Source organism: Eptesicus fuscus, chromosome 16 (genome assembly GCF_027574615.1).
Source record: "Eptesicus fuscus isolate TK198812 chromosome 16, DD_ASM_mEF_20220401, whole genome shotgun sequence".
NCBI lineage: Eukaryota > Metazoa > Chordata > Mammalia > Chiroptera > Vespertilionidae > Eptesicus > Eptesicus fuscus.
Genome location: NC_072488.1, coordinates 52,340,505 through 52,351,844, shown reverse-complemented (window position 1 = coordinate 52,351,844; position 11,340 = coordinate 52,340,505). Strand labels below are relative to the sequence as shown.

General features: G+C 34.4%; 1 pseudogene; it reads right to left on the bottom strand.

Annotated features, from left to right (window-relative positions):
* Window positions 1-4,413: 4,413 nt before the first annotated feature.
* Window positions 4,414-4,514, bottom strand: LOC114227876 (U6 spliceosomal RNA; annotated as a pseudogene).
* Between the last annotated feature and the right edge of the window lie 6,826 nt (window positions 4,515-11,340).

Sequence of the window (11,340 nt, the reverse complement as noted above, 5' to 3'; positions counted from 1 at the left end):
TATACACAACATATCTTTCTTGATCCTCTTGGTCTTGTTGGTCTTCTGAATAGAGAAAGGAGACACTTTTGTTGGCATGTCATTCTGTGCTCACCATTTCATTGTGTCATTTTGGGGCTTTCTGTTTCTTCAAAATTCTATATCTGGGATATATAAAAACAAAATTTAAAATAAGAAGAAGAAAAAGAAAAAGAGAGTCCATTGCCATATTGTTCTTCAGGTTCTGAGGGCTCTGGTTTGTTAGTTTTCCTCTCTTCTCTCTGCAACAATGAGTTTTATTATCATTGTTTTAAATATAATGTTCAGGTTTTTTAATTATACTTAGAAGAAGTGATAGGGAAGATATATCTATCCCATCTTCCTAAAAGGAGAAATCTCTCTAATATTATCTTTTTTTTTTTTTTTTTTTAAGATGCTATACCTAAGAAGGTGAGAAAATCTTTTGGAAAGCATAGTTAGAATCAACACCAAAGGAACTATACTTTGCTTCTCCTAGATTTCCAAATCTTTGCTTAGTGATTTAAATTCTGATATTTTGGTGTTTCTGAGAAAATGTCCCAAAAGTGTGCCTATTTTTGTTGTTTTTTTTGTTTGTTTGTTTGTTTGTTTTGTATATGTATATTTATATACATGCTATTTTTTTCATTAGAAAAACAGCTTAGATCATAGTTAACTTATGGGTGAAAGAAAGACCACAAAGATGAGAGTTAACAAAAGGAGCACAACAGTTAATAGATGGAATGTGATATAAGCAAGTTCTTGAAACTACAGATTCTTTCTTTTATAACCTGGTGTGACTAATGTTTTTCGGTAGTTTATAAGGATTCATTTTTTCCCCCCCTGTGGAGAATCTAGAGCTCACTAAGACTCATAAGGATTTATGTTTGAAGAAAGACTAAGAGTTCTCAAATTTAATAAAATTAATAGTTACCTAAGGGTAATTCCTATGCTACACTCCTAGTTTCAACTGAATTAGCATGACAGTGTGGCAGCTGGAATTATAATGTATAAAAAGCACCTCAGATGTTTCTTATTTCAATGTCAGTCATTGCATATATATCAAAATAATCTTTAAATTCACATAATTTCTCAATTTTTATATCATTATAAATCCACAGTCTTACCACCAACTACTCATTCTAACAACAAATTTTCTGGAGGAGAAAACCAATATATATATATAAAAGCCTAAGCGACCTTCTAACTGTTCTACCATTCGACCATCTGACTGGTAGCTATGACGCACAATGACCACCAGGGGGAAGACACTCTGATCAGTAACTATGATGTGCACTGACCACCAGGAAGTAGATGTTCAATGCAGGAGCTGCCGAACAACAGCAACTCTGCAGACTGCCTTTGCAGAGAGACCACTTGGGGGATGTTGGACTGCCAGTTTCTGCCTGATCCCTGCAGGCCAAGCCAAGGGACCCTACCTGCCGGAGGGACCCTGCTCACTCTGCAGATGCCCTCCAACCCCTGCGCTGCACCAGGTGCGGCCGGCTGGGGAGGGATCGTGGGAGGTTGGGTCCAGGGCATGTCCTGCCTGTCTCACCCAGTTCTGCCCGGCCGGCCACCTTCTAATTAATTTCCTTTCAATGTGCACGAATCCATGCACTGGGTCTCTACTATTTCATAAAACTCTGTAAATAAATTCTTAAGACAAAGGGGACAGGTCTAAGTTAATTTGGAGTTATATGTGATTGCTTTCACATTAAATAAATTTATTTATTGAAAATTTTGTCTATTTAGTTTAACAGTAGATTCTATAAATTTTTATTTTTCTTATGAAATTGTACCATTGCCTGCCTAACTACTTTATATCCTTTGAGAATATATATATATATATATATATATATATATATATATTCTCAAAGGATATTAAAGAGCTTAAAAATTACCCTTGCTTATTAATAATTTAGATAATTGTGGAAAATAGAAAAACTATAAAAATACAAATCAGGCCATGCTAATTTCCAAAATAATAAGAACTTATGCTAAGGCAAATATGTTAGGTGGGGAGGTATTTAATGGATAGAGTTATGGGAAAAGTAAATAAGAAAAATAAATAAATCTCTTTATCTATCTATCATCTATCTCTATAATATATTTAGTCTATCCAATCATGAAGCTCTACATTACAACTTATCACACTGAACCCAAACAAAATAAACCCAAACAAAATAAATTTTTAAAATTTTGAGGAGCTTAATAATTTGTTGAAGATAGCAAGTAAATGGATAAACAAGGCTTAGAGTTAGAATTCCTTTATTCTTTTGTTATTTCTCAGATGTTTTTAAGAAGAGATGTACAGAAATTAACTGAAGCTAGGTAAAAAAAATGGCAATTACTAGTATATATGAGGTTAATGTTTCATTTTATCACAGTAATCACTATAAATTATTATTCATTTAATTTACATAGTTTTATTTTCTTTTAGCCTATAGATTTTATTATCTAAAATATTTCTGAGAGATTAAAATGTTAGTCAATATTAATAACCCATAACAGGCGTAGGCAAAGAAAGAGATCATCACTGTAGAAACCCAAGTGAACATTTGTTTAGCTTAGTTTGTTCCATTTTAATGTACATTCAGGAATGGCATTCAATGATTTGCATATTTGCATGTTAATTTAATTTGTGTTTGCTTTTCCAGAGGAGCACAACTAATTTTTATTGTCTCTTCTCTATTATCTCAATGTATGTGTTAAAAAGCTCAGTTGGTTATTATCCAACAATTTTAGGAGAATACATTATTTTCCATAATTACAATACCCTACTGTTGCCTAGAAGTGATTAATTGCTGATTGCATAATTACTTTAGCATGGATCCAACAGAAGAGGCGAAATAAAATACTTGAACTTGTTTTCTTGTTTCTTTTAATTTTAAGCGAATTACTATTGGATTTTTCTTAGCTATCACTTAAATGATTTAATTCTTAACCCAAAATTACAGATTTAAATTGCCAAACTTATTTAATACAAAGCAACTCTGTACATATCTAACTTACAAACATTTTAATGGCATTACAAAATAGAATTCTTACTAAGCAGTGCCTGGGACCATAAAATCAATGTGTAATAAACCTGCCACTCTTGAGAATTGATTATTTTCAATTATAATTGCAACAAGTAGAAATTATCTGGAGTTTTAAGACCACATTTTCTTTTATAGGATCATGGCTCCTATCAGCTTAAAGTAGTCTACTTTATGTTTTTCTGGATAAAACAGTATACTCTTTTTCTGAGCATGTTGCTCACAAGAAATCTTGCATTCTTGTTTTTTACATCTTCAAGCAAACAAAATGGAAGTAAAACAAAATAAATTGCCCTCCCTTTTTATTTTCAAATTAAGAAGTACTTATTGATTAAATATTCATTTTGTGCTGTGCAGGATTTTAGGCAATAAAAATATATTATAAGATTGTACTATTTATACTTATATTTAATACATATACATAATTAAGCAACTAAACTTACCTGGGATGTGAGCATAGATATGCTGCTCTATGAGCACACACTAAATAATTAAGAATTTTTCCTTTTCCTGGAAAGTGTAAAATTGATATAGGAGCTATTAAACTATTGCATTCCAGGCTTTGCCAATACCTTGCTATGATGTGATGTTAATCACTTAATCAATCTCAACTTTTATGCATAGGTTTATATAGAAATTATTTAATATAGATAATTCTAAGTATTTATCTTTTTAAGCTAATCCTTATTTAAAATATAAACATCTGGGGAAAATAGTAGATAAGTACCTCATTTAGCATAGTATATTAATGAGATGAAACTTTTACAAATATTCAACATCTGAAATTTTATACCTCTTAGAGTCTTTGCTGTTCATCTGATATTTACCAAATTGAGCATGATTTCAAGGCTTATCAGAAGAAACCATATTAAGTGTTTTAAACCGTCTACCTCAAGCACCTTAAAGATTGGAAACTCAAGTAAACCAACATTTACATACTAAGCAGTATGGCCTTATTTAATTCATTATCTCAAGAACTGATAACGTCTAAAATAGTAAAAAAGTTTAAATTTAAAAATGATTTCCTAAAATTAAGAAATTACTTTTATCAAGCATTTTTGGACATAATGATAGAAATTATTTTCTTAACTATTCTTCTCCTTACCAAAACAATGTAAACATAGATTATAAAAGTTTGATCCTTAATTTTGAGATTGAGAGCAATAAACTAAAGAACATTATGACATATTCTCCAATATTGTTACAAAACCAATTTCCAAATTGAGATTCTCTTAATGTAACATAGAATGAAGGTGACATACTATTTCCATAACTCTGACTAGCCAAAGTATAGATCTAACATAGTAAACTTATAAAATAATTTATATAAAGCTACCTATGCTAATCTTAGTAAATGTTAAAATCAGCTTTTTACACTAACCTGATTTTTCTCTCAAAACTAGAGCTTGCACAGGGGCCATGCTAATCTTCTCTGTATCATTCCAATTTTAGTATATGTGCTGGGGGGATGAGGACAAATATGTAATACCTTAATCATTAAAGAAAAGAAAATGCAAAAACAAAACAAACAAACAAACAAAAAAACACACAAAAAACTAGAGCTTGCATGTTAAAAGATTTTTTTAGGATACCTTATATTTCAAAAGTTTCCATCCTGTGTGAACCTAGGAAGCAGCCTGGCCTCAAGACTCCAGCTGACACTGACAGCCCAGCCACAGGAATTCAGCTGACAAAAAATAGATGGCCAGCTCATAAATGTTGGCCATAAAATATCTATGTCAAGGTCTACAGGAAGACTGTATATACATCCTATATATGTTGTACACCCTACACATCCTGCATGTCTACAGTATTCTCTCCTCCTCTTTGTCCCTATAAAATTTGTTAGCTTGACCAGAGCTATAGAGATGGGCTTTGGGACAATAGTCCCCTATCTTTTCTTGTTGCTGGCACTTGAATAAACCTCTGTTCTTTTCGCAGCACCTCTCTATTGTTAAGAATGGGACACTGTTTGCCAGACACTAAATGCACAACAAAAACCTTTTAATTTGATTTCTTTATATCAATGTGAGACATAAATTACTATGTTATATTGTACCATCATGGCCACAAAAATAACATGATTTACTATTTTATTAAAACTTAATTGTCAAAATCTAAAGAATAGCTAAAATGAAACAAAAAGAGAAGAAGCATCTTGATGATGAAGTGATTGTTTGCCTAAGGGATATTAAGTAGATTTAATTTAATTTGCCAAAACTGATTAATTAACAGTGGCTGCCAAGCCTACTCTGTTGTAAGTCTTAGAGAGGATTTGGATTGATTCAGCAGTGGCAAGAATAATGATGAGTTAATGTATCTCTGACTTGGGTATTGCACAGGTATATATGCCTCTTACCTGCCATCATAGCACCATATAGAAATAGCACAGCTGGCTCATAGAAGAGTTGCATTCTTTTAAAATCATGAGTCTATAGAACCAATAAGTTACAATAATCTATTATTTGATGTTAGACTGGGAAAATATAGACATATCAAGTAAAGGCTCAATTTCTTTTCTCCTAAAGAATATGCTGGTGGTCAATTAGTAAAAATCCATAACAGTTTTGTTATTTATTTGTTTTATTGTAATACTAGAGGCTCAATGCATGAAATTTGTGCAAGAGTAGGCCTTCCTTCCCTCAGCTGCCGGCACCAGCTTCCCTCTGGCACCTGGGATCTGGGCTTCCCTCCAGTCACCAGCAGGCACCCGGGACCTGGGTAGCCACGGTTTCGTCCAGAAGCTCATCTGGAAAGATGTCCGGTCTAATTAGCATATTACACTTTTCTTATTATAGACTAGAGGCCCAGTGCACAAAATTCGTGCATGGGAGGGGTCCCTTCAGCCCAGCCTGCACTCTCTCCAATCCGGGACCCCTCAGGGGATATCTGACTGCCAGTTTAGGCCTGATCCTGGGAATCAGGCCTAAACCAGCAGTTGGGCATCCCTCTCACAATCCTGGACTGCTGGCTCTAATTGCTCACCTGCCTGCCTGGTTGCCCCTAACTGCCCTCCCCCCCACACTGGTCTGATTGCCCCTCACTGCCTCTGCATGCCAGCCTGGTCACCCCTAACTGCCACCTTCTGCCGGCCTGGTCACCCCTAACTGCACCCCCTGCTGGCCTGGTCACCCCTAACTGCCCCCCCCCTCCGCCAGACTGGTTGCCTCTTACTCCTGCCCCTGCCAGCCTGATCAGCCATCATGGCCCCCGCCACCGGCCTGGTCGCCCCACGCAGCCTGCTGTTCAGTCGTTTGGTCATCCCTCACTAATTCCCCTGCCGGCCTGATCATAGGCAGCCATCTTATGAGGACATGAGGGTTAATTTACATATTACCTCTTTATTATACAGGATTAGAAAATTCAAACCAATTTAAGAGTGGATTTTATTTTTATCACTTATCAGTGGTCAATTTTAAATAGATGTTTGAATGAATATTGGTGTCATAAAAGCACTTGCAGTAAAGTCCTTGATTATAAAAATAAACTTTCCAAAACAGTATTAAATTCTGTATAATCTACCTGAGGGTTAGGACATAGTGGTAGGAATATAAATCAATAACGTTTGCCATTCAAATATTAGGCATACAATGACTTCTCACTATATTCCCATGTGATGCATCATAGTGACCAGATGTAGTCCCAAGGAAATTGATTTATGATGTTTAATCAATCACTTTGCTTATCTAGAAAACAGTTTGTGGTAAAATTGGGGTTAGGACTAGATGAGTTTCCTTCTGGTTAATATTCTTTGACTCTGTATTATGACAAAAACTACATTAAAGTAGAATAGTTGAATGGATAATACTACATGGGTTAATAATTTGGTCAACCAATAGCTACTTCAATAGACACAACCAAACAAAAAAATGTATACTATTACTACATAAGGGAAATTGAATGCATACAATTTATTTAATTTATAGTCACAATCATAACAATTAATTGGTGAAATTACTCTTTCTCCCTAAATTTGTACATTCAATATTTTCAGATAAATAGAACTAAATAGTGTAGAGTAGCTGCAAAATAGACTCAAATGGTGGAAAAGATATTCCACTAGGATTGGGATCATCTCAGATTTGCTTTCCCTTATATTACAGACATGGTTAGTGCCTCTCACTGGTAGGTTTTCACTATATATTATTTTGACAAATCATTACTAAGGTGATGCACATATGTTTCTAACAACTTTACGTCATTCTTCATAAATGAACTTATCCAGCCATCTACATAGGAGATAATTGAGCTACTATGATCAATATCAAGTTTATATTGAATTCTATTATATGAAGAAATAAGTAAAACTCACAATACTTGATCATGATACCAAACTGGCAGATAGATTGTCATATATTTTTTAAAAATTATTTTTATGGTTTTATAAACTCTTCTTTATTTCAAAAACAATATGTAAATGGAAATTTGTGGAGGGCATATGGCATAAAAGTTCAATGTTTCTGTTTTCAGAGACTAAATTATGTCTTTTCCATAAGTACATCTTACCTAAAAGAACTGTACATCTTACCTAAAAGAACCTAAATGAAAGGGGCTTGTGATTAATCAAAAGGTTGGATTAACTGAGAATTTAATTCAAAATCATTTTTGGCCTGGCCAGTGTGGCTCAGCAGTTGAGTGTTGACCCAGGAACCAAGAGGTAGCAAGTTTGATTCCTGGTCAGACCACATGCCCGGATTGCAGGATAGATCCCCAGTAGGGGCCTTGCAGAAGGCAGCTGGTCAATGATGTTCCACCCTCACCAATGTTTCTATCCCTCTCCCATCCTCTCTCTAAAAACAAAAAACAAAATTAAAAAAAATTCAATAAAACATAAAAAATACAACAAGTCTTCTTGTTGTTAGCAATCTATAGAAAATCTCGAGTCTACTTTCTTGTTTTAGAAAATAAATTACACAAGGTACATAAGACCTGAACTCTGTTTTAGAATGTGCAATTCTCACTAGATGTATGGATTTTTAAAAACTAACTTATTATCTCGTACTAAAGAAATCCAATTATGGCAACTGCTCTGAATTCTCAAGGTACTTACTTGTATCAAGTAAAATAACCTACACAAATGGGCTTTACACACTGAAAAAGTAGAAATATGGGAAATGGATCATTTTAATTGATGGGGACAGAGAAGTAAAGGCAAAAATAAACTGTTGAACAAAATAGACCCAGAGACATAGAAGCATGAAACAGACTATCAAATCTCAGAGGGAAGGCTGGGTGGGTGGGTGGATGGGAAGAGATCAACCAAGGAACTTGTATGCATATATGCATAACCCCTGGACACAGACAATGGAGTGGTGGATGTCTGGGTTGGGAGTTGGTGGCAGGCTATAAGGGATTAATGGGAGAAAAAGGGGGACATATGTAATACTTTCAACAATAAAGATGAAAAAAAAAACAACTAAAATACTTATGTACAGCAAAAGAAACTGACAACAAAACAAAAAGGCAACCAACTGAATGGGAGATGATATTTGCAAACAATAGCTCCAACAAGAGGTTCATATCCAAAATATATAAAGAACTTATAAATCTCAACACCAAACAAACAACCAATTCAAAAATGGGCGGAGGATGTGAATAGATATCTCTCCCAAGACATACAAATGGCCAACAGATATATGAAAAGATGTTCAACTTCACTAGCTATTAGGGAAACTAAAGTCAAAACTACAATGAAATACCATCTCACACCTGTTATAATGGCTATTATCAATAAGACAAGTACTAACAAATGTTGTAGAAATTGTGGAGAAAAAGGGATCCTCATTCACTGCTGGTGGGAATGTAAGCTGATAAGGCCACGATGGAAAACAGTATGGTGGTTTAAAAAAAAAAATGAGAATAGAGTTACCATATGAACCAGCAATCCCTCTTCTGGATATCTATGTGAAAAACTGGAAAACATTTATTGGCAAAGATATATGCATCCCTATGTTTATTGCAGCATTATTCTAAGTGTCCTTTGATAGAGGATTGTATGAAGAAGATGTGGTACATATATACTATGGAATAGTACTCAGTCATAAGAAAAGATGAAATACTGCAATTTGTGAAACATTGTTGGAACTTGAGAATATTATGCTGAGTGAAATAAGTCAGTCAGAAAAAGCTAGGAACCATAGATTTCACGCATATATGGGACATAAAACTAAAACTCATAGACACATACAACAGTACGGTGGTAGAGGGAAGTGGATGGGGAGACTGGTAGTAAAAGATAAACAAGGCAAAATATATGGTGAAGGAAGATGGTTTGACTTTGGGTGGTGGCACACAATGCAATATACAGATCATGTACCATAGAAATATATGCTTGAAACCTACATGATCTTATAAACCAGTATCACTCCAATAAATTTAATAAAGAAAGTAATCGAGTTGATTGCAAACTGCCTACTAAAGCAAAATACTTGGAAATACACATATATACTATATGTATACTACAAGTACAAATACATTTTTAAAGAAACTATGTTATTACAGAAAATATAACATTATTCAAAATATGCCCTGTTTCAGGGGAGAGAGAGATTCTTGGCAGAAATAAAACAATGTAAAATACGGGAATGCCAGAAAAGGAAGGGAAAGAAAAGACTAGAAAAAATAAAGAAAAGCAAAGAGTTTCAAACAGAATATGAGGGTAGTGTAATTTCTTGATAAAATAACATTAGGTGAAAAAAGATTTGCTGTTACACACTATGCATATGAGGTAGTCTAGAGGAAGGTGACCTTTATTCACCCCTACCTAATAATTATTCTAAATATATTTTTTCTATTTTGATTTTTTTTGTTGTTAATCCTCATCTGAGGATATTTTTTTCCCATTGACTTTTAGAGAGAGTGGAAGGGAGGAGGAGAGAGAGAGACACATCGATTGGTTGCCTCCCACACGTGCCCCACCTGGGCCGGAATGGAGCCTACAACCAAGGTATGTGCCCTTGACTAGAATCGAACCCATGACCCTTCAGTCTGAGGGCTGATGCTCTAAGCACTGAGCAACCCTGGCTAGGGCATTTCTATTTTGATTTTAAACTCTTGAAGGCCTGGGCTACTTTGCTACCACTGTCTTTTCTTTCCCCAGTGTCCATCATAATACCTTACAATATAGTAGGCATTTAGCAAATTATTATTTACACAAATGAAACAGTGCTATTTTTTTTGCACAGTCAAGGGGAATAGTCACAGCTTCCCACTGAATTCCTACAGTTACTATGGTCTGATGTTTATTGAAGCACTCAGATAATTATTTATGGATGTAACGATTTAATTTAACATTGTCATGTGAGAATAATCATTTTGATCCTAGAAATGTACCCCTAACATGCAAACATTTGAAACTACTTGCTCTTTACAGCAAATAAGATTCTGTTTCAGAATGCATCTACTTTTCTGCAAACCTTCAGCTATCTTCCAAGAACTGGTAACTGCTACGAAGATTAAGCCATTAGGAGGTATGACAGAAGCATAACTCAATAACATTATGGGATCTTAGTCATACAGTGCATTTAATACCAAGGGCAATGGATTGGAATTAAGTGAAAAATATCCTAAACCTTGCCTCATTGCTAAAGAACATAAAAATATGAAATGTATTTTAAAGCCCTAAGTTTTTCTTATATCATTAATATCAGATTTTTTTACATTATAAACACATTTTCATTGAATCCCTCAACAATTACTCAAAATATTTCATTTTATAAGTGATGAAAATTTATTTTCTCCCATATTAAGTAACTGTCATGGTAAGAACTACAAGTCTTTATGATTATAAAATATTGTTTTCATAAACAAACCACATAATCTCTTAGATGATATTATTCTCAAAGTTCATTATTATTTCCATTACACAAGGTTTCTTGGGAATTTACCCGGGATTTGTGAGAGCATAAATAATGGCAGAAATATACATGGAGCTTACCAGACAATGTCAGAAATATTAGTACCACACAAGATAAATAACTAAAGCTAGAGAGCACAAACCAGCAGGTATAGATATTGATACAGTAATTATTAAATTGTCATATGTATATTTTAAAATTATCTTTATTGTTGAAAGTATTACAAATGTCCCCCTTTTGTTTCCCCATTGGCACTCCTCCTCCCCACTCCTGTCCCCTCCCCAGGCCTTCACCACACTATTGTCTGTGTGTCCATGGGCTTTGCATATGTACATATAAGTTCCTCTGTTAACCAGTCCCCACCCACCAACCACCCACCCCCACCTTCCCTCTGAAATTCATCATAGAACAGACTGATGAATATTATCTTTTTATAATTAACCCAG